Below are 18,915 nucleotides of genomic sequence, written 5' to 3'. Positions count from 1 at the left end.
TTAAACCCACTTCATTGGATGCATGGAATGGAAAATACAGTAGGAAGATATATATACACCGTACATGAAAAGATGGGAGTTGCCTTACCAAGTGTGGGGTCAGTTCTAATGAGACTATTCAATTAAAGTGGGCTATTATCAACAGGAGGAAAAATCACTTTTGTAGTGGTCATCAGGGTGGCCCATTTCAAAATGTTGACAAGAAGGTATAAGTAACAGTAGGGGGAAAATAGCATGGTTTTTCCCCATGCATCCAATGAAGTGAGCTGTAGCTTATGCTCAAATTTGTTAGTCTCTAAGGTGCTACAAGTCCTCCTTTTCTTTTTGCAGATACAGACTAACATGGCTGCTACTCTGAAACCTGTAAAAGTTTATGCTCCATGTGTGAATGAGCCTTGACTACAGCTGGGAGAAATTTTACAGATTACACTTTTTTTTTTCTTCTGGCAATAAATGTAGATTCAGCGACACTGGGTTTTGAAACAAGGTTTGTTCCAAGGCATTGTTTCACTTGAATTTAGTTCCATGATTCTACTTCTTTTAAAAATCAAAAATGTTTTAAAGCTGCTGAAATTGAAATTAAACTTTTTGATTTTGTGGAAACAAAACCTCTTGTTTGGCGCAAAACTTTTCCCCTTTTTATTGGCCAAAATTTCCGGATCTGCTTGGAGCTGATGGGGAAATTTCTCTCACAACTTTTCTAAACTGCCAACGAACCCCAGAACCCACCTGGGTCCCGCCTTGGGCTGGATTCCTGGCCTCCCCAAACTAGAGCAGGGCAGGTTACCAACCCGCCGTGGGCAAAGGCCTTTTGCCAGGGGCAAGATTTCCCCTGATGCAAGGCAGGGAGAATCGGACCTGGGACATGGGTCAGGGGGACGGGAGGCCTCTGAGCCGAACACCGCAGCTTCTGCGCTGGGGGGGCTGAGCTGTGCGTAGCCCCGATTCCCACCGTGGACGCGGGTGGGAATCTCTTTGGCAGGGCAGATAGGCTCGGGGTTGGGGGCCCCAGCTATGGGGCAGGGGGATGGGGGGGCAATGGGGAGGTGGCTGCTGTTCCCGGAGGGACCGGGGCGGCCAATGGGAGCGGAATCCCGCAGGCTCCATTCAGGAATCCCAAGTATTCAAGATGGACGGCAGAGGAAGGGGGGGGAGGGGCAGTGCAGCGGCGCGGGGGAGGGGGCGCTGCCTTCCTGGGGGGCTCGGGGAGAAAGTTTCACCTCGGCTGGGGAAGGAGCGCGGAGCCCGGGACGGAGAGAGCGAGGTAGGGGCCGGCGAGCCGGCATCGTTGTGCCGCAGGGGGACCCCTGCCTTTGCCCCTGCAGCCCTGCCCGCAACTCTCCTCGCCCCTCAGCCCCATCTCCTAGCCCCTTTCCTACCCCCCACATCCCTGCTCGCCTCCTCCCCTGGCCCCAGCTTTCTGCAATCCTACCTCTCCCTCCCTCCCTATCCTGGCCCCTTCTTTCTCCCTCCTCCCCCATAACCCCTCTTTGCCTTCCTGACCTCATCCCTCCTCTTCATTTGGGGCGGGGGGGGAGGGTGTCATGCAGGGGTTGAGGGATCTGTTTGCATGGGGACAGGGTGAGGTTTTTTTAATGGGCCAGGGGCTCTTTATGTGTTGGGAGGAGAGTCATGGGGCTCGCCATCCTGTCCCTTGGAGTGGGGGGGGGGGGTGAGAGAGAGAGAGCACTGGGCAGGAGGGGTGTTGGGATCCCTCTGCCTTCTCTTGTTCCCCACAAAGTCTCCCTTCCCTACCTACCCCTGCCACCCCACTCAGCACTCTACCTCTACAGTTGCCCCTCCCCAGCCTCCACCTCTACACCTGTCTCCCCACACTGCACCCTACTCCCCCATCGCTACATCTGCCCTTCCCATCCCCTCACCTCCACACCCGTCCCTCCTCTCCAGTCACGCGCAATCCCCCAGCCAGGTCAGTTCAGTAACACTGTACTGGTGCCTCCTACCACTGGCTGTGCCAAGCGTAATCCCCCTCCCGTGCCCCACACACACATAAGCCCACCCTAACTTCCCCACAGCCCAGTCGGCTGGCTGCCAAAGGGTGCGCGGGAAAGGGAGACTATGGGGTGGGACAGCAGGGGAAATCGGAGCTGGGGCTCACTACTACAGGAGGCTTGTGAGGACTCGAACATGAGCCCCACTGACAGATAGGCCCTTTTGCTCTGCTCTGGCAGCATAAAGGGTTTTACACTGGGTAGAAACTGCTCCTGAGAAGCCCTCCTTCCTGGGAGGTGTCCCTGGCTGGTGTGGAGCTGGCCCAAGGGCCCTTCTCCTAGCCCTTGGCATAGGGGATTGCTGTAGCTGACATCAGAGACGGGCTGGTTTCTGCCCCACCTCAACCTGCCCCTGTCCCTAAAGTACCTGGCTGGCTGGCTGGGTGAGCTCTTCCTGGAGCTTCTAGACAGGACAGCTCCATGGCCAGGTTCAGGGCTTGTAAACTCTGCAGGAGTGAAGAGATACCTCTCCTAGCCTAATGACAGGTTTCAGAGTAACAGCCGTGTTAGTCTGTATTCGCAAAAAGAAAAGGAGTACTTGTGGCACCTTAGAGACTAACCAATTTATTAGAGCATAAGCTTTCGTGAGCTACAGCTCACTTCCTCAGATGCATATCATGGAAACTGCAGCACTGTCACGGCTAACCTGGTAGCTGAACTTTGTGACTTTGTCCTTACCCATAACTACTTCACATTTGGGGACAACGTATACCTTCAGATCAGCGGCACTGCTATGGGTACCCGCATGGCCCCACAGTATGCCAACATTTTTATGGCTGATTTAGAACAACGCTTCCTCAGCTCTCGTCCCCTAAAGCCCCTACTCTACTTGCGCTATATTGATGACATCTTCATCATCTGGACCCATGGAAAAGAAGCCCTTGAGGAATTCCACCATGATTTCAACAATTTCCATCCCACCACCAACCTCAGCCTGGTCCAGTCCACACAAGAGATCCACTTCCTGGACACTACAGTGCTAATAAACAATGGTCACATAAACACCACCCTATACCGGAAACCTACTGACCGCTATTCCTACCTGCATGCCTCCAGCTTTCACCCTGACCACACCACACGATCCATCATCTACAGCCAAGCTCTGCGATACAACCGCATTTGCTCCAACCCCTCAGACAGAGACAAACACCTACAAGATCTCTGTCAAGCTTTCTTACAACTACAATACCCACCTGCAGAAGTAAAGAAACAGATTGATAGAGCCAGAAGAGTTCCCAGAAGTTACCTACTACAGGACAGGCCTAACAAAGAAAATAACAGAACGCCGCTAGCCGTCACCTTCAGCCCCCAACTAAAACCCCTCCAACGCATTATTAAGGATCTACATCCTATCCTAAAGGATGACCCAACACTCTCACAAATCTTGGGAGACAGGCCAGTCCTTGCCTACAGACAGCCCCGCAACCTGAAGCAAATACTCACCAACAACCACATACCACACAACAGAACCACTAACCCAGGAACTTATCCTTGCAGCAAAGCCCATTGCCAATTGTGCCCACATATCTATTCAGGGGACACCATCACAGGGCCTAATAACATCAGCCACACTATCAGAGGCTCGTTCACCTGCACATCCACCAATGTGATATATGCCATCATGTGCCAGCAATGCCCCTCTGCCATATACATTGGTCAAACTGGACAGTCTCTACGTAAAAGAATAAATGGACACAAATCAGATGTCAAGAATTATAACATTCATAAACCAGTCGGAGAACACTTCAATCTCTCTGGTCACGCAATCACAGACATGAAGGTCGCTATCTTAAAACAAAAAAACTTCAAATCCAGACTCCAGCGAGAAACTGCTGAATTGGGATTCATTTGCAAATTGGATACTATTAATTTAGGCTTAAATAGAGACTGGGAGTGGCTAAGTCATTATGCAAGGTAGCCTGTTTCCTCTTGTTTTTTCCTACCCCCCCCCCCCCAGATGTTCTGGTTTAACTTGGATTTAAACTTGAAGAGTGGTCAGTTTGGATGAGCTATTACCAGCAGGAGAGTGAGTTTGTGTGTGTATGGGGGTGAGGTGGGGGGGATGTGAGAGAACCTGGATTTGTGCAGGAAATAGCCCAACTTGATTGTCATGCACATTGTGTAAAGAGTTGTCACTTTGGATGGGCTATCACCGGCAGGAGAGTGAATTTGTGTGGGGGGGTGGAGGGTGAGAAAACCTGGATTTGTGCTGGAAATGGCCCACCTGATGATCACTTTAGATAAGCTATTACCAGCAGGACAGTGGGGTGGGAGTAGGTATTGTTTCATATTCTCTGTGTATATATAAAGCCTGCTGCAGTTTCCACGATATGCATCTGAGGAAGTGAGCTGTAGCTCACGAAAGCTTATGCTCTAATAAATTGGTTAGTCTCTAAGGTGCCACAAGGCTTCCTTTCTCTCCTAGCCTGTGACACCCCTGCAGAGCTTATTAACTCCTCTGCCCCCCTCGTCCCAGCAGCTCCCTCTGGGGGTTTGTAAACTGCTGAGAAGGGACTCCAAACTGCGCAGGACTGGGGCTGGGAGCTCACTGCAAGGGGGAATCCTTTGACCCAGCTGCCATGTGCTCCCCAGCCTGCGTAGCTCATCGCTGCCTGTAGTCCCTGGAATGGGACTGGCACTCTCCTAGCGGCCCTGACCATGATCAGATCCCCCTCAACCCCTGCATGATCCCCCTCCTCCCTTCCCTAGAGAGCCCCCTAGGATAGAGGTCTGTCAGTAGCAAACACTTCTGAGCCTTGTTATGAGAGAGCTCTGTGTCTGTCTATATGTACATAGTGAATAGGTAAATTGCCCGTAGGTTGCACTCAAACACATGTAGCATAGTTCCTGGGTTCAGTGGGACCAATATGAATAGCCTTGTGCTACCAGTAGCTTCCTCTGTGCAGCTCCTAACGAATCATAGAATATCAGGGTTGGAAGGGACCTCAGGAGGTCATCTAGTCCAACCCCCTGCTCAAAGCAGGACCAATCCCCAATTTTTGCCCCAGATCCCAAATGGCCCCCTCAAGGATTGAACTCACAACCCTGGGTTTAGCAGGCCAATGCTCAAACCACCGAGTTCCATTGCATCCTGGTCACACGGCCACTGCTTCTTCCTTTGCTGCTGAGCTGAATCTGGCACCTAGAGCCTCTGCTCACTGCTCCTGCTGTTTCTTATCAACAGTGTCAGTAGTTCTGAGTGTCTGCTGAGCCAGCATCCTCCTCAATTCCACCTAGGTGTATCTGCTCCTTGTGTAGGCGTCACCAAGGGGTCATTCTGTGTGACCTGATGGTCCCTTTCTCTTTGGGATCTCCCAATTTCACTGTAGCTGTGCACTAAGACAACGACTGTAATCTAATCTCATGTTTCAGACCTTCAACTGATCACCTGTAGGGGTCAAGAGGGAATTTTCTCCCCAATGCACAATTGTCCTCATGTGCGATATCATAACACAGTGCTTTCAATAGGGAGCCCCATCCCATGCAGCTCTTTCATCTCTGTGGTCCTACTGAGTTCTGAGACGTGGAGGTGGCTGGGTGGTTTTGCTTGGCTGCTCATCTAGAATTGCTCTTGCCACCTCTGTAAGTGTGGATCATTTTCTCCACTTAAGCTTGATTGATTTGGGAAACGAGTGGCATCTGGGGCACATTGACTTGATTTGCCTCTTCCATCAGAACTCTTGCATTCTTGCAAACATCTCTGCTAAAGGAAGCTTCCCTTACCACGCCTGACGGGTACTCTTTGCAATTTTCCAATCCCTTTCTGAAGTTGCAGTGCTGCCTTGCACAGCCCGCCAGTCTCTCTCTGTTTTATCCTGCTGCCCATCACTGTTGTATCTGGGCACCTTCCACATAAAATCAAAAACAGTAGCACAGCCCCTAATGATTTTCATGGAATTTCTGGTACTTTACAGTGTCACAACTCTGTTTGAGGCGGGGGTTGATTTTCTGATGGTTGGAGTTTGAGTTTTTTAAAAGATTATTTATTAATTTCCACTTTGGTTGGTAGGTGTAGAAGGGGGTGTCTGTGCTGTGAATGTCATTCTTACGTTCATAGATTACAGAGCCAGAAGAGACCATTGGGATCACCTAGTCTGGCTACTATAGGCCAGTGAACTTTCCTGAATTAATTCCTGTTTGAACTAGAGGTGATCTTGATTGAAAAATTGCCAGGGATGGAGAATCCCCCACAACCCTTGGTAAGTTGTTCCAATGATTAATTTCCCCTCTACTAAAAATGTACGCATTATTTCAAGTCGGAATTTGTCTGGCTTCATCTTCCGGACATGATGTTCTCCCAGGAGCATGAGTTGCAGGCGCTGCTGTGGGGACTTTGGAGTGTGTCTGTTGTGGCGGGACAGGGAGGGGAGTAGACCCAGGAGCTGATGACCCAATAGATCCTTTTCATCCCTGGTCTGTTTCTGTAACCCAGGATAAATCTGATTGTTAAACAAATGTGGTTGTCCTTTCCCCCTCCCCCACATGCAGTGGGTTTTCATTCCATTTCCCAAACGCCACTTACTCCAGATCTGAGCACAAAGTCCAGCCCCACCAGCAGGTCACTGACCTCAGGGTCGGGAGGGCATCCCAATCACTGTGGACAGGAAGCCTCGCTCTCTGGAGGTGACTGGTGGCTGACACCCCCCCCTTCCCCCACAGGTTTGCAATGGTGCATGTGGGTCTGTGTTTGCCAAAGACTTTAAACAAATACAGCAGGGGGGTTGAGGCCTGGAGTGCGCACACAGGAAATTCACAGCCAAGGAAACTCACAGCCGGGCCATGAGGTCTGATCCTGTCCCAGGAGAGGCGGAGGGGGTTGGCCTGGTTATGGGTGCAGGGCTAGCCCCCATCTGGTTTCTCTGAGTGCCCCCTCTCTGGACCCAAGCCTCATGTAATTACCTCTCTGGGGTGGAATCCAGTGAGTGTCCCAGTCTTAGACCCACCTCTGGGCTACAATTGCCTGTGGATCAACCGTGCTTCCCCAGCTGGTCCGACTGGGTTCAGCACCCATGCTTCTTCCCCTCAGAAGTCTGTACTCAGTGGTGTATAGGGACCAGGAAGCCTTCTCTGACCAAAGGATTGTTTACTTTAACAGTAGGAGCAAAACAGAGAAAAGGACACAGAGGTTGCTTTAAGATCCTATCTCATATAACAGCTTCCCATCCCCTGAGATTGGCATGCGCAGGCCTAACCTCTTCAGATCCCCACCCAGCCCCAGCAACTCGGCAGCTCAGCTGGCTGGCGGCTCCGGGAGCTCTGTCCAGTCCCCAGTATGGCAGGGGTGTTCTGCAGGCTCCGGCAGGATGCATCTGTCTCCCTTGGTGACTCCCACACAACTGAGCTGTAGGGCCCGCCTTTTATACTTTTTTCCTGTCCCACTCCACTTCCGGCAGGGCTGGCTGGGCTCACTTGGCTCTGCCCACCAGAGGGCAGGCAGCGGCCGTCCCTTGCCATCAATCTTCAAGGGAGGCCACGCTGTCTTGCTACAGTGCTTAAATACCTTTGGAAATCTGGCCCCAGGAGACCAAAGATAAAGCTGGATACTGTGTCCCACCAATCCCATTGGTCTTGCCCTTTCGTCAGTTCCAGGGGATGCTGGTCAATTTCATTGTGGGAAACACCATTTCCTGCTGCCTACTCAACCTATTCCAGGGTGTGAAATCCCAACCCATTGGGCCCCTGGGGCAAGGGATGGTGAGATGGCTCTGAGCTTGCCTGGAAAGGTGCTTGTTAAGGTTTTGTGGTGGCATTCTCCTGTTTCCCCTCCCAAATCCAGGAGATCTGAATGGGAACAGTCAGAGGGAGGTGGGTGTTAGAAAATATCCAGGAGAGAGTCTTGGGGGAAGAAAGGATGGTTAAAGTACAGGCTGAGGCATGGGTTCTTGTCTTGCTCCAACTCCCAGTTTGAGCTCAGGCAAGGCCTTTCTGTGCCTCAGTTTTCCCAGTTTTAAAATGATGCCCCCTCCATAGGGGATTGTGAGTCTAAATTCACTCAAGCATGTTAAGTTCCTTGGCTGGAAAGTGCTATTGGTGGCAGTGCTATCTCCAAAGGTCTGACCCCACCGGGTGGGATTGAAACCACTGGCATCTCTCATGGAAGAGGCACTCGGTCAGTTGATCTAAAATATCATTTTCTTTATTACCTGGCCGATGCAGGTACCTGTACCCACAAACAGAGCCCAGAGAGTGAGTCAGATCCGCAGGCAGTGGAAATCAGCAAGGCACTATTGACTTCAACAAAGCTGTGCTGATTTACATCAGCTGGGGATCTGGCCCAGAAGGGGAATTCAGTGAAACGCAGTGTGTAGGCAGGACATCACAGCTCCCTTTCCTTGAAACAGCTGATTTGGCAACAAATCTCACCTTTGGGAAGGAGCAAATTGGTGACTTCAAGTTTTTTCTGTTTCTGATCAGGGCTCCCTCAACAATGTGTGAGACTTTTGAGGATGTGGGTGGATGGGAGGAATCAGGGCTGAAAGGGCCTGTCTGCATGGGGAAAGGTACTGGAATTACTGTACCGGTATAATTATAGCGATACAGATAATAGAGTCTAAGGCTGACGGGATCTCTGTGATCATCTACTCTGTCCCCTTCTACAACACAGGCCATAGGGCTCTCTGAAATAATTCCTATTTGAACTAGAGCTGGTCTTTTAGAAAAACATCCCATCTTGATTTTAAAAATTGCCAGTGATGGAGAATCTACCACGAGCCTTGGTAGATTGGTTCAATGGTTAATTATACTGGTATAACTCCCTGTGGGGATGCTCTTAGGTCCCTTCCAAAGGGATATGAGCTAAACTGGAAAAAGACCACTCTAGTTCCAAATGAGTGTGTCCACCTCGGGGGCTATAGTGGTATAACTATAGTGGGATAATTATACAGGTGTCCCTAAACTTCTGAATGCCAGAAGCTGGGACTGGACAACAGGGGATGGATCACTCAAAATTGCCCTGTTCTGTTCATTCCCTCTGAAGCATCTGACAGTGGTTTCTGTCAGAAGACAGGATACTGCGCTACATAGACCACTGGTCTGACCCCATATGGCCGTTCTTGTGGTGTTCTTATAGGAATGCTGGTAAACTTCCCCATGTAGAAAAGCCATAAATAGACCACTAAGTCCCCTTGTTTATCCCTCCAGGTGAGGCAGGACTGTTTGCCGCTAGGGATGTATCTGGATGTTAATTACAGTTAGAAAATGGATAATCAGGTTCTGTCTCCAGGGGGAACGTTGGCATTGCCTGTGCTTAGAAGGGAAAGAGTCTGGCTGAAATGAATGTGGTTTAAAGTGTGTGTGCACGTGCATGTGTATGGAGGGGAGGGGTTGTTCTTTGCTCTTCTTTTTTTCAGATCCCTTTGTGATTTTTGAGCACTCTTGTTTATCTGAGAGAAATTCCTGGGTTTTGTTGAGCAGCGAATGAAAAGAACGATAAAAACGGGTCCAAACAAATTGCTCAAAAGGTTCTTCATAAACTGGAGGTGAAAATGATTGTAGAAGGTCAGGAAAAGAAAATGAGGGGAAATTCCTTGTTTTTAAACTGTTATCAGAGAAACTGAAGTGGGTCAAAGATTAGGGAATTTGAAGCTTTACTCCCTCCCCCACATTAAACAGATCCAAACAAATAAACCAAAATACTAAGAAATGAACACAGCCAACTTTTATGCAATCAGGAGGCATTTTGTAGCTTGCAAATTTTAATGTGTAGACAGATTTTTAGTGTTTTGAATCTAAACAAGATTTGATCATTGCCACGAAGCCTTGCTCCATTGTAATGTTCAGCATGCAGTGTCAGGGAAGGGGCACTAGAGGGAGTAGGAGGCAAGAAATACACAAGGCCGGTAACTCAGGGCTGCTGCTCCATAGATCATAGAATATCAGGGTTGGAAGGGACCTCAGGAGGTCATCTAGTCCAACCCCCTGCTCAAAGCAGGACCAATCCCCAATTTTTGCCCCACATCCCTAAATGGCCCCCTCAAGGATTGAACTCACAACCCTGGGTTTAGCAGGCCAATGCTCAAACCACTGAGCTATCCCTCCCCTAGATTTGCTGTAATTATGATGCTGCTGTGCAGATATTCTTTGTTTCCAGTCTTGTTGAGGGCTGGGATGGATTTGTGCTATTTTCCCTCTCGGAGCAGTGACCTCCTTGAAGAGGAGATGCCGCTCAGTGTATTTAGATTGGTAACAAATGTTTCTATTAGTGGTCACCACCGAATAGCATCAGTTTCGAGGATTAGATTATTTGGGGAGGAGGAATGGGACACGGGGCCTTTCCTTTCTAGGGGCAGCGCTTCCAATCCAGCCCCAGGGAGTGAATGGCTGCTCATGGGTGGGGAATGGGCTATGGATCCTTTCCCCTCTAGGGGGCGCTGGCTGTGATCCAGCCTCAGGGCTCGGGGACTGGCTGACTCTGGGGAATAGGGAGTGGGATTCAGATCTCAGCAGAGTGGTCTAGGACTGAACAGGCCCTGGAACTGAGCACCTCTTCCCCACAGACTGGGGAACACAGGGGTGTGGGTGTATGTTGGGGGAGGATTTCTGGCTCTGGGGCACACAGAGATGGAGAAGGGGTTCCTAGCTGTGGAGCACACAGGAGCAGAGGAGGATTTCTGGTTTTGGGGTACCTGGGGTGGTTGGCTCTTGGATGCACAGAAGGGCCAGCAGGAGGATAGGAGGTTCTGGCTCTGGGACACACAGAGGGGCCGGTGGGGGTAGAGGATTCTGGCACTTGAGCACACAGAGGGGCCGGTGGGAGTAGAATGATAGAATATTAGGGTTGGAAGGGACCTCAGGAGGTCATTTAGTCCAACCCCCTGCTCAAAGCAGGACCAACATCAACTAAATCATCCCAGCCAGGGCTTTTTCAAGCCTGACCTTAAAAATATCTGAGGAAGGAGATTCCACCACCTCCCTAGGTAACACATTCCAGTGCTTCACCACCCTCCTAGTGAAAAAGTTTTTCCTAATATCCAACCTAAACCTCCCCCACTGCAACTTGAGACCATCACTCCTTATTCTGTCATCTGCTACCACTGAGAACAGTCTAGATCCATCCTCTCTGGAACCCCCTTTCAGGTAGTTGAAAGCAGCTATCAAATCCCCCCTCATTCTTCTCCTCCGCAGACTAAACAATCCCAGTTCCTCAGCCTCTCCTCATAAGTCATGTATTCCAGACCCCTAATCATTTTTGTTGCCCTCCGCTGGACTCTTTCCAATTTTTCCACATCCTTCTTGTAGTGTGGGACCCAAAACTGGACACAGTACTCCAGATGAGGCCTCACCAATGTCGAATAGAGGGGAATGATCACATCCCTCGATCTGCTGGCAATGCCCCTGCTTATACATCCCAAAATGCCATTGGCCTTCTTGGCAACAAGGGCACACTGTTGACTCATATCCAGCTTCTCGTCCACTGTAACCCCTAGGTCCTCCTCCGCAGAACTGCTGCCGAGCCATTCGGTCCCTCATTTGTAGCAGTGCATTGGGTTCTTCCGTCCTAAGTGCAGGACTCTGCACTTGTCCTTGTTGAACCTCATCAGATTTCTTTTGGCCCAATCCTCTAATCTGTCTAGGTCCCTCTGTATCCTATCCCTACCCTCTAGTGTATCTACCACCTCTCCCAGTTTAGTGTCATCTGCAAACTTGCTGAGGGTGCAATCCATGCTATCCTCCAGATATTAATGAAGATATTGAACAAAACTGGTCCCAGGACCGACCCTTGGGGCATTCTGCTTGATACCGGCTGCAAACTAGACATGGAGCCATTGATCACTACCCGTTGAGCCGGGTTACAGCTCTAGGGTACATAGAGGTTCCGGTGGAGTTAGAGGGTTCCAGCGCTGGGGCACGCAGAGGTGCCGGTGGGGGTGGAGGGTTACGGCTCTGGGGTACATGGGGGGGCGGTGTTCTGGCTCTGGGGCACATGGGAAGTGTTTGAGATTCCGACTCTGGGGCACACAAAGGGGCTGGACAGGGTGCGGGGTTCTGATGCTGGGACCAATGACCCAGGCTCCCTTCTCTTTTCCAGCTCTGGTTCCTGAGGCGTTACTCCCGAAAAGCCCCAGCAAAAGAATGTATGAAGAGCTGTGAAAATGGAGACTTGCTCCTTCCTGCAGCTGTGACCCCTCCATGGCCTGGGGCACCTCAATACTTCATCCTGCTCCTGTGAGGGGCCCTACCTAGCCCAGGCCCCCTCAGCCCTGGGCCCCCCAGCCCTGTGGGGGTGGGTGAGAAGGGGCAATTTCCTAGCTGCTGAGGAGGAGGTGAGAGGGGACGAGGGGTACGGCAGATCCCCACCGCCACCACGCCGCCATCCTGGGCTCTTTTCACATTGTGCTACTGTCTGAGCCCCTGCCAAGCAGTGCAATGTCAAAAGGGCATCGGGCGGGCGGTGACAGCAGCGCTTTGCCCAGTGCCTCCACCACTCTGCCTCTGGGGGTCTGGGAGAAGGAGGGCAGAGTGGGATCTGCAGGGGGACACAGACCACCCCTCCCAGAGTGGGGCAGAGGAGGGGAGGAAGAGGGGCTTTGATGCTGGGGAGGGGTGCTGTGCTGGGGGCAAGGGTGTCAGGAACTCAGCGGTCTAGCAACCTAATGAGCTCATTTGGTTCAATGAACCTAGGTGACTGTGCTCCCTGACTGGACCGAAGGGCCGTCAGGTCACCAGTTAACCCCGTAGCAACAGCAGCACCGTGGCTGCTCAATGCATTCTATGCTCCCAGCTGCGCCAGACCTGCTTCCTGCTGGCCCTTGCCCCACTCTTTGCAAGCTCCACTCCAGCTCTTCCCTGTGGACTCCTGCCCTCTGGTTCTGATTAATGGCTTGTCCCCGGGCCACGACTCCAGTTCTGCTCTCTGAGTCTGCTCCAACCACTAGGCCAGACTCCTGCTCTGACCACTTGGTCTCACCGCCTACCCCTTGGCATGCGACAGTTTGTCCAGCCTGTTAGAAGGTAGCCAGGGCTTTGCCGCACAGCATGGAGCTTCCATCCAGAATGGCCCCAGCAGGAGCTCACCCCACCTTTGCAGACATTGTTGGAGTCCTGCAGGAACTGCAGGCTCAAGTTGACACGCTACGTGACAAGAATGCAGCCTTCCAGGCCCAGGTACAAGCCCAGGCAGCGTCTTCTGTCCCCACAACCTTGCATCCATTTTCCGTGAGCCCGAGTTGCCCCTACCCAGTAAGTTTTATGGGGATTGTGCCAAATGACATGGGTTCCTTAACCATTGTCATCTCCAGTTCGTGTTGTGGCCAGTCGGACCCTACAGCTCAGTTCCAAGTGGAATTAGTTCTCAGTCTGTTCTGAGGAGAGGCCCTGACATGGGTGTCCCCTTTCGTGGAACGGGACAGTCCTCTCCTTGAACGCTGCGAGAGCTTTGTACAGGCAGGGTGGGCATCTCCGTGAACCCTAATGGAGAATGTTTCAGAGTAGCAGCCGCGTTAGTCTGTATTCGCAAAAAGAACAGGAGTACTTGTGGCATCTTAGAGACTAACAAATTTATTTGACCATAAGCTTTCGTGAGCTACAGCTCACTTCATCGGATGCACATTAGAAGCTGCTCTCCATACCCTTTGGCAGGGGGTCGGGGCCGTTGCCAAATATGCAGCAGAATTCCAGTGTCCGGCCGCAGACACTCATTGGAATGAATCTGGGCTGTGACACCTCTTTAGGCAGGGGCTCAACAATTCTATCAAAGATGAATTAGCATGGGTGGAACCTCCGCCTAGTCTAGCAGCTTTAATTGATATTTGCATCCAGACTGATGGTTGACCAATGGAGCAATCTCAAGAAAAGCGACACGCCACCTGAACCCTGCTGGCCAGAATGCTTCTGTCTCCCACAGTCCCAGTTGTCCTACCAGATCCCGAACCAATGCAAGTCAACCAAATCCTGGCCCACCTTTCCACTGATGAAAAGAATTGTCCTCAGGCATTGGGGTTGTGCTTGTATTGGGGCGGGTGATGGGTTGGACCCCTTGGGAAGCCACCTCATGTTCTGAGATATCACTGAGTCTACCTGTTCTGCTACCATAGGCCCCTTTAACCTGTCTTGCTGAGCCAGGCTCTTAAAACCTCCTCTAACACACACACAAGCAGGGCCACACCCAGCTGCAGATCAGCTCTGGGAAGACTAAGGGCATGGCTACACTTGCAGATATAGAGTGCTTTGAATTAAACCAGCCTTTGGAGAGTGCAATAGGGAAAGTGCTGCAGTCTGTCCACACAGACAGCTTCAAGCACATTTGCGGCACTTGCAGCAGCATTGGGCAGTTATCCCAGCTTGCAAGTGACTGCAATGTGGTTTTCAAATGAGGGGATGTGTGACAGGGAGTGTGTTGTGTGTATGTGGGGGGAGAGAGAGTGGGGTTTTGGGGGGGCTGAGAGCATGTCAGCATGCTGTCTTGTAAGTTCAGACTGCAGCAGACTCCTCTTCCCCCCCGCCCCTCTCTCACACACACACAGCATTCCACACTAATGGTTGCTTTGTCTCGGAGCAGATAAGCAGCCAGCTGTCAGAAACGGAGCTTTCAAAGGGCACATCCGTACTCCTGCAGTGATTCAAAAACAATGACCAGAGTGGCCACTTGACTTAAGGGGATTATGGGACGTTTCCAGAGGCTGATCAGAGTGCAGTAATGCAACACCTCTTCCATACTGGTGCCGCGGCGCTCCAGCGGGGGCGCAGCAAACATTATTCCACTTGCTGAGGTGGAGCACCAGCAGCACTGTAGCTGCGAAGTCAGAGCGCTGTACATGCCTTGCCAGTGTGGAAGGGGAGTGAGCTAGTGCGCCCGGGGCTCCTTTATTGTGCTGTAACTCACAAGTGTAGCCAAGCCCTCAGCTTCAGGGACATGCTTCAGCACTCAGATGTCCACCTCTCTTGGAGTGCAGACCCAAAGATATATTATGAAATTCGCCCTCCCCCCCCCATGTGGAGAGAAGTGTACACACTTCTTACCCCCCAGTTAGAAATTACAGAAACTGGGTTTAATAATAAAACAAATTTTATTAACTGTAAAAGGCAGCTTTTAAGTGGTAAAAGGGGTAACAAATAGAACAAAGGAGATTACTAAGCAAATGAAATCAAACACACAAACTAAGCTAGTTTCACTAAAGGAATTGGTTGCAAATAGTATTTCTCACCCTAGATATTGTTGCAGGCAGTTTGCAAAGTTTCTGTGGTTCATAGTTCCAGTTATATTCCATTTCAGACTGGACCCCTTTCTCATTCTGGACTCCCCCCTTGCCTTCCCTTTGCAGTCTTTCTTGGGCAGACAGGCCATGGAGGGGAAGAGTCCTGTTTGCCTTCATCCCCACTCATTTACATAAAGTGGGAATCCTTTGTTTCCCAAACTTGACCCCCCTTCCCTTACAGTGGAAAGTTATCAGAAGTCCCAGGTAATGTTTTAGTATCAGGTGACAAGACCACCTGACTCTGTAGTATCTGAATGCATCCGATGAAGTGAGCTGTAGCTCATGAAAGCTTATGCGCAAATAAATTTGTTAGTCTCTAAGGTGCCACAAGTCCTCCTTTTCTTTTTGTAGTATCACTGCGTCCATAGAGTCGGGGCAGTATGGAGCATCCACAGGAAGACCAAGCTTTTCACAGTCCATTGTCCTTGCTGATGGGCCATCCGCCCTGTCTGGCTTTTCCATTGTTGTAACTGAAGTGTTAGCAGTGGGCGTCACCCAAAGTAGATTTGTTGAAATACAGATATATAGTCAATATTCCAAACTTCAGATACAGAAATGGTACAGGCATACAAATTGGATAATCGATTCAGTAAATCATAACCTTTCCAATGATATCTCACATGAGCCATCTTGCATAAAGTATATCTCAGTTATGTCATATTCATGTCATAAGCATATTTTCATAAATAATATGGAATAACACGTCACACTGGGTGCCTGGGCACATTGTATCAGAGTGCCTGGCCAAGGTCTGGGCCACCCTGGGTCAGGAAATGCCAGAACCCAGCCCCAGTAGGGGAGCTAGGGTTGAGTCAGTGCTCCACTGCTCCCCACAGTGAATCGTGCTGCTGCCTATCTGCCTGAATCTTGGCATCCTTTAACCAGCATGCCACCCCACTGCATCTGCCTCTTCAGCTTCAGCATTCTGCCATGCCAGATGTCCACCTAGGAGCCTTGGTCGGCTTGGGCTCTTCTGGCAATTTTATGGACCAGAACTTGAAGGAGCCTCCAATTCCCATCCTCTGCAAGGACTTCCCCGAGCTTGTTGAGCTTATAGACAGGTCATTCCTATCTTCAGGCCCCATCATGCATCAGACAACCCATCTAGAGGGCATCAGCATTGGCAATCACCCGAGAGATCTGGCAGTTCAGGGTCATCTGCACTTCGCCTTCCCAATCTAGTCAATGGCTGGTCGCATTCTGTGGCATGCTCCAGCCCCTGAAGGATCCAGAATTGCCAACCAAAGTTTCATTGGCAGTGCCTGGAATTCCTGCCGAATACGTAGAATATGTCACAGTATTTGACAAACAGAAGGCAGACACTCTACTTCCTCAGCACAGTGACAACTGCACAATTGACCTTCAACCAGGAACAGGAGTTCCTTTTGGGTGCATTTACACCTTATCTGTACCTGAGCTGCAGGCCCTTAAGGAAAATCTGCAGAAGAGGTTCATTGTCCCTTGACTTCCCGAGTGGCAGCACCTATCTTCTTCATGGCCAGGAAGGATGGCTCCCTCTCTTGTAGTGATTATTAAACTTTTAGCAAGATCACAGTCTGCAACTGATGCCCCCTTTCATAAATGAACTCCTGTAAAGACTCCGGGTCGGATCTTCACAAAGAAAGACTGGCATGGGGCATACAACTTGTCAGAATCCAGCAAGGGAATGTGTGATTCTGATGGACCAGGGGCCAGCTCATGCCAAGGCCCTTAGGTCTCAACTGAACACTGGTAAATATGTAGCTGGAACCAGTCTGGCTCATCCATGTGTTAGTATTGTTAAAGTAGGTATTAGAGTTATTAAAATGTGTTGCTGATCCAATATAATATCTGTATCCTATGTTCCAAGGTAACAAGTGTTCGCTCTGTAACTTTAACGCACCAGACAGACAAGAAGCATTACCAAGTGTGAAATACTAGCTTGTCACAGGCGGTGTTCTCTCTTGCCCAACAAAAGAAGTCCCATCAACACCAGAGGAACTGTTGTGGAACATCAGAGGACAATTACTTTGTTGATTGCTGCCCTTTTGCCCCCCACCCCCCGCCTTGAAGAAGAGACCAGCAGCTGGGTAGAAGGGGAGAAGGAATAAAAAGCCCTAACAAGGAGGAACTGTATCTGCTGCTTGGAGTCTGAGGAGTGGGAAATACTAAGCATAAGCAAAAGATCCACACTGGTTGGCCTGGATTAGCCCTAAGGGCATAGAGCTTGCTTATTATAGAAGCTTCTATTACCTTTTGAAACTTAAGACAGGAACACATTTGTGTGTATGTTTACCTGCTTTAACCTTGTAAATACTCTATTTCCTTTGCCTAGTTAATAAATCTTTAGATAGTTTATTTTAGGATTGGTAAGACCCTTTGTTTTCAGTTTAAACCGATTTTTATTGAAAAATTCCCAGGTTTTAAAAATAGGATTATTCAGTTTTTTCTGATTTTCACTCTGCTTTTGTATCATTCAAATATATAAAAAAATAACTAGTTTTATTACGAAAATACTATACATTCCATAAGCTATATGTATTACAATAATACATTAGTCTGTGTGTATATGCAAAGCTGTCTGTTGAAGTAAGGCTATGTATTGGTCTAGAAGATACAAGCAAAGAGGCGCACACATAAGCTCCGAAGTGCGTGTGCATCTGAACATACTGGTGAATCTCACACCCACCACCAGGTACATGTGTCAAGCCGTTAGCAGATAACGGTTTAAAGATCTGACGCACTAAAATAGGAAGAAAACAAAAATCTATCAGAATATGTTTCAGAACACAAGGAAGTATTCGAAAGTTTTAAAAAAAGAAACAGGAGAAAAGGATGAAGGTGAGTGTATGTGCTGCCAATTGTGAAACCCAATTATTAAATGTAAATATTTAAAGACTAAGTCTACAGTAGTAAACTGTTTGTTCAAATAAAAAGCTTTATTTGGGGATTAGAGAGATATTGTTTTCTTAAACTCAGAGGTGGCCTTGGGTTTTGAGTTCTGTTTTAGTTCTGCAGCAAATCACATTGATTAACAGAATTCAAAGCATTAATCCTCAGAATACTTTTCCCCCCGTCTTTCTGTCCATCAAAATAAACCCTGATATTTACCCAGAAAAATTAATTGTTTTTTTTTTTGCACTGATTTTCACCTGTTTTTGTTGTTGTGGTAATAAATATTGATAAATCCTTGAGAAAAATTAAATAAAATAAAAACTGAAAACGAAAGGCCCCAAGGATTGGCTACAAGCATTGTCTTTGGTGTGAGATCGAAAGTGCTGTTGAGCTGCGGTAAGAGACTGGTCCTTTGGGACTGGGAGTAACCAGAACACTTGTGCTTTTTTTGTGTAGAGGACCATCTATCACAAAGGCAATCTTACCTAGTGGCAAGGTAGAGCAGAGGACCCATGTTAAGGCTGTTAGTGCCTGAGACGTTCACACTTGATATTTGGTTGGTAAAATCTAAGTCTAGAATTCACAGACAGTTTGGGGTTTGTGCCCTGCCTCTTAGCAATCTGCCTTAGGTTGGTATTCACGCTCCTCAGGCACTGCTGGATGACAGGATGAATGGCATTTTGAACCAGATATGGCCATTTTGACTATGTGGTCGTGTCATTTGGTCTATGGCACACCCCCGCTACCTTCCAGCATTTCACGAATGATGTTTTCAGAGACATCCTCAACCAATTCATGATCATCTACTTATATGAAAGACTCATTTTTTCAGAGAC

General features: G+C 49.3%; 1 long non-coding RNA gene across 1 annotated transcript; it reads left to right on the top strand.

The window, feature by feature from the left end:
• The first annotated feature begins 1,173 nt into the window (after nt 1-1,173).
• On the top strand, nt 1,174-18,337 carry LOC311522365. Its single transcript, XR_014712106.1, has 4 exons — nt 1,174-1,264; nt 6,070-6,211; nt 12,040-12,274; nt 17,055-18,337. It is a non-coding gene; the product is annotated as an uncharacterized lncRNA (long non-coding RNA).
• Nucleotides 18,338-18,915: the final 578 nt, after the last annotated feature.

This window comes from Lepidochelys olivacea (assembly GCF_965140295.1).
Source record: "Lepidochelys olivacea isolate rLepOli2 genome assembly, chromosome: 6".
Classification (NCBI taxonomy): domain Eukaryota; kingdom Metazoa; phylum Chordata; order Testudines; family Cheloniidae; genus Lepidochelys; species Lepidochelys olivacea.
Note: the sequence above shows the minus strand (reverse complement) of the source record. Positions and strands in the feature narration are given on the sequence as shown.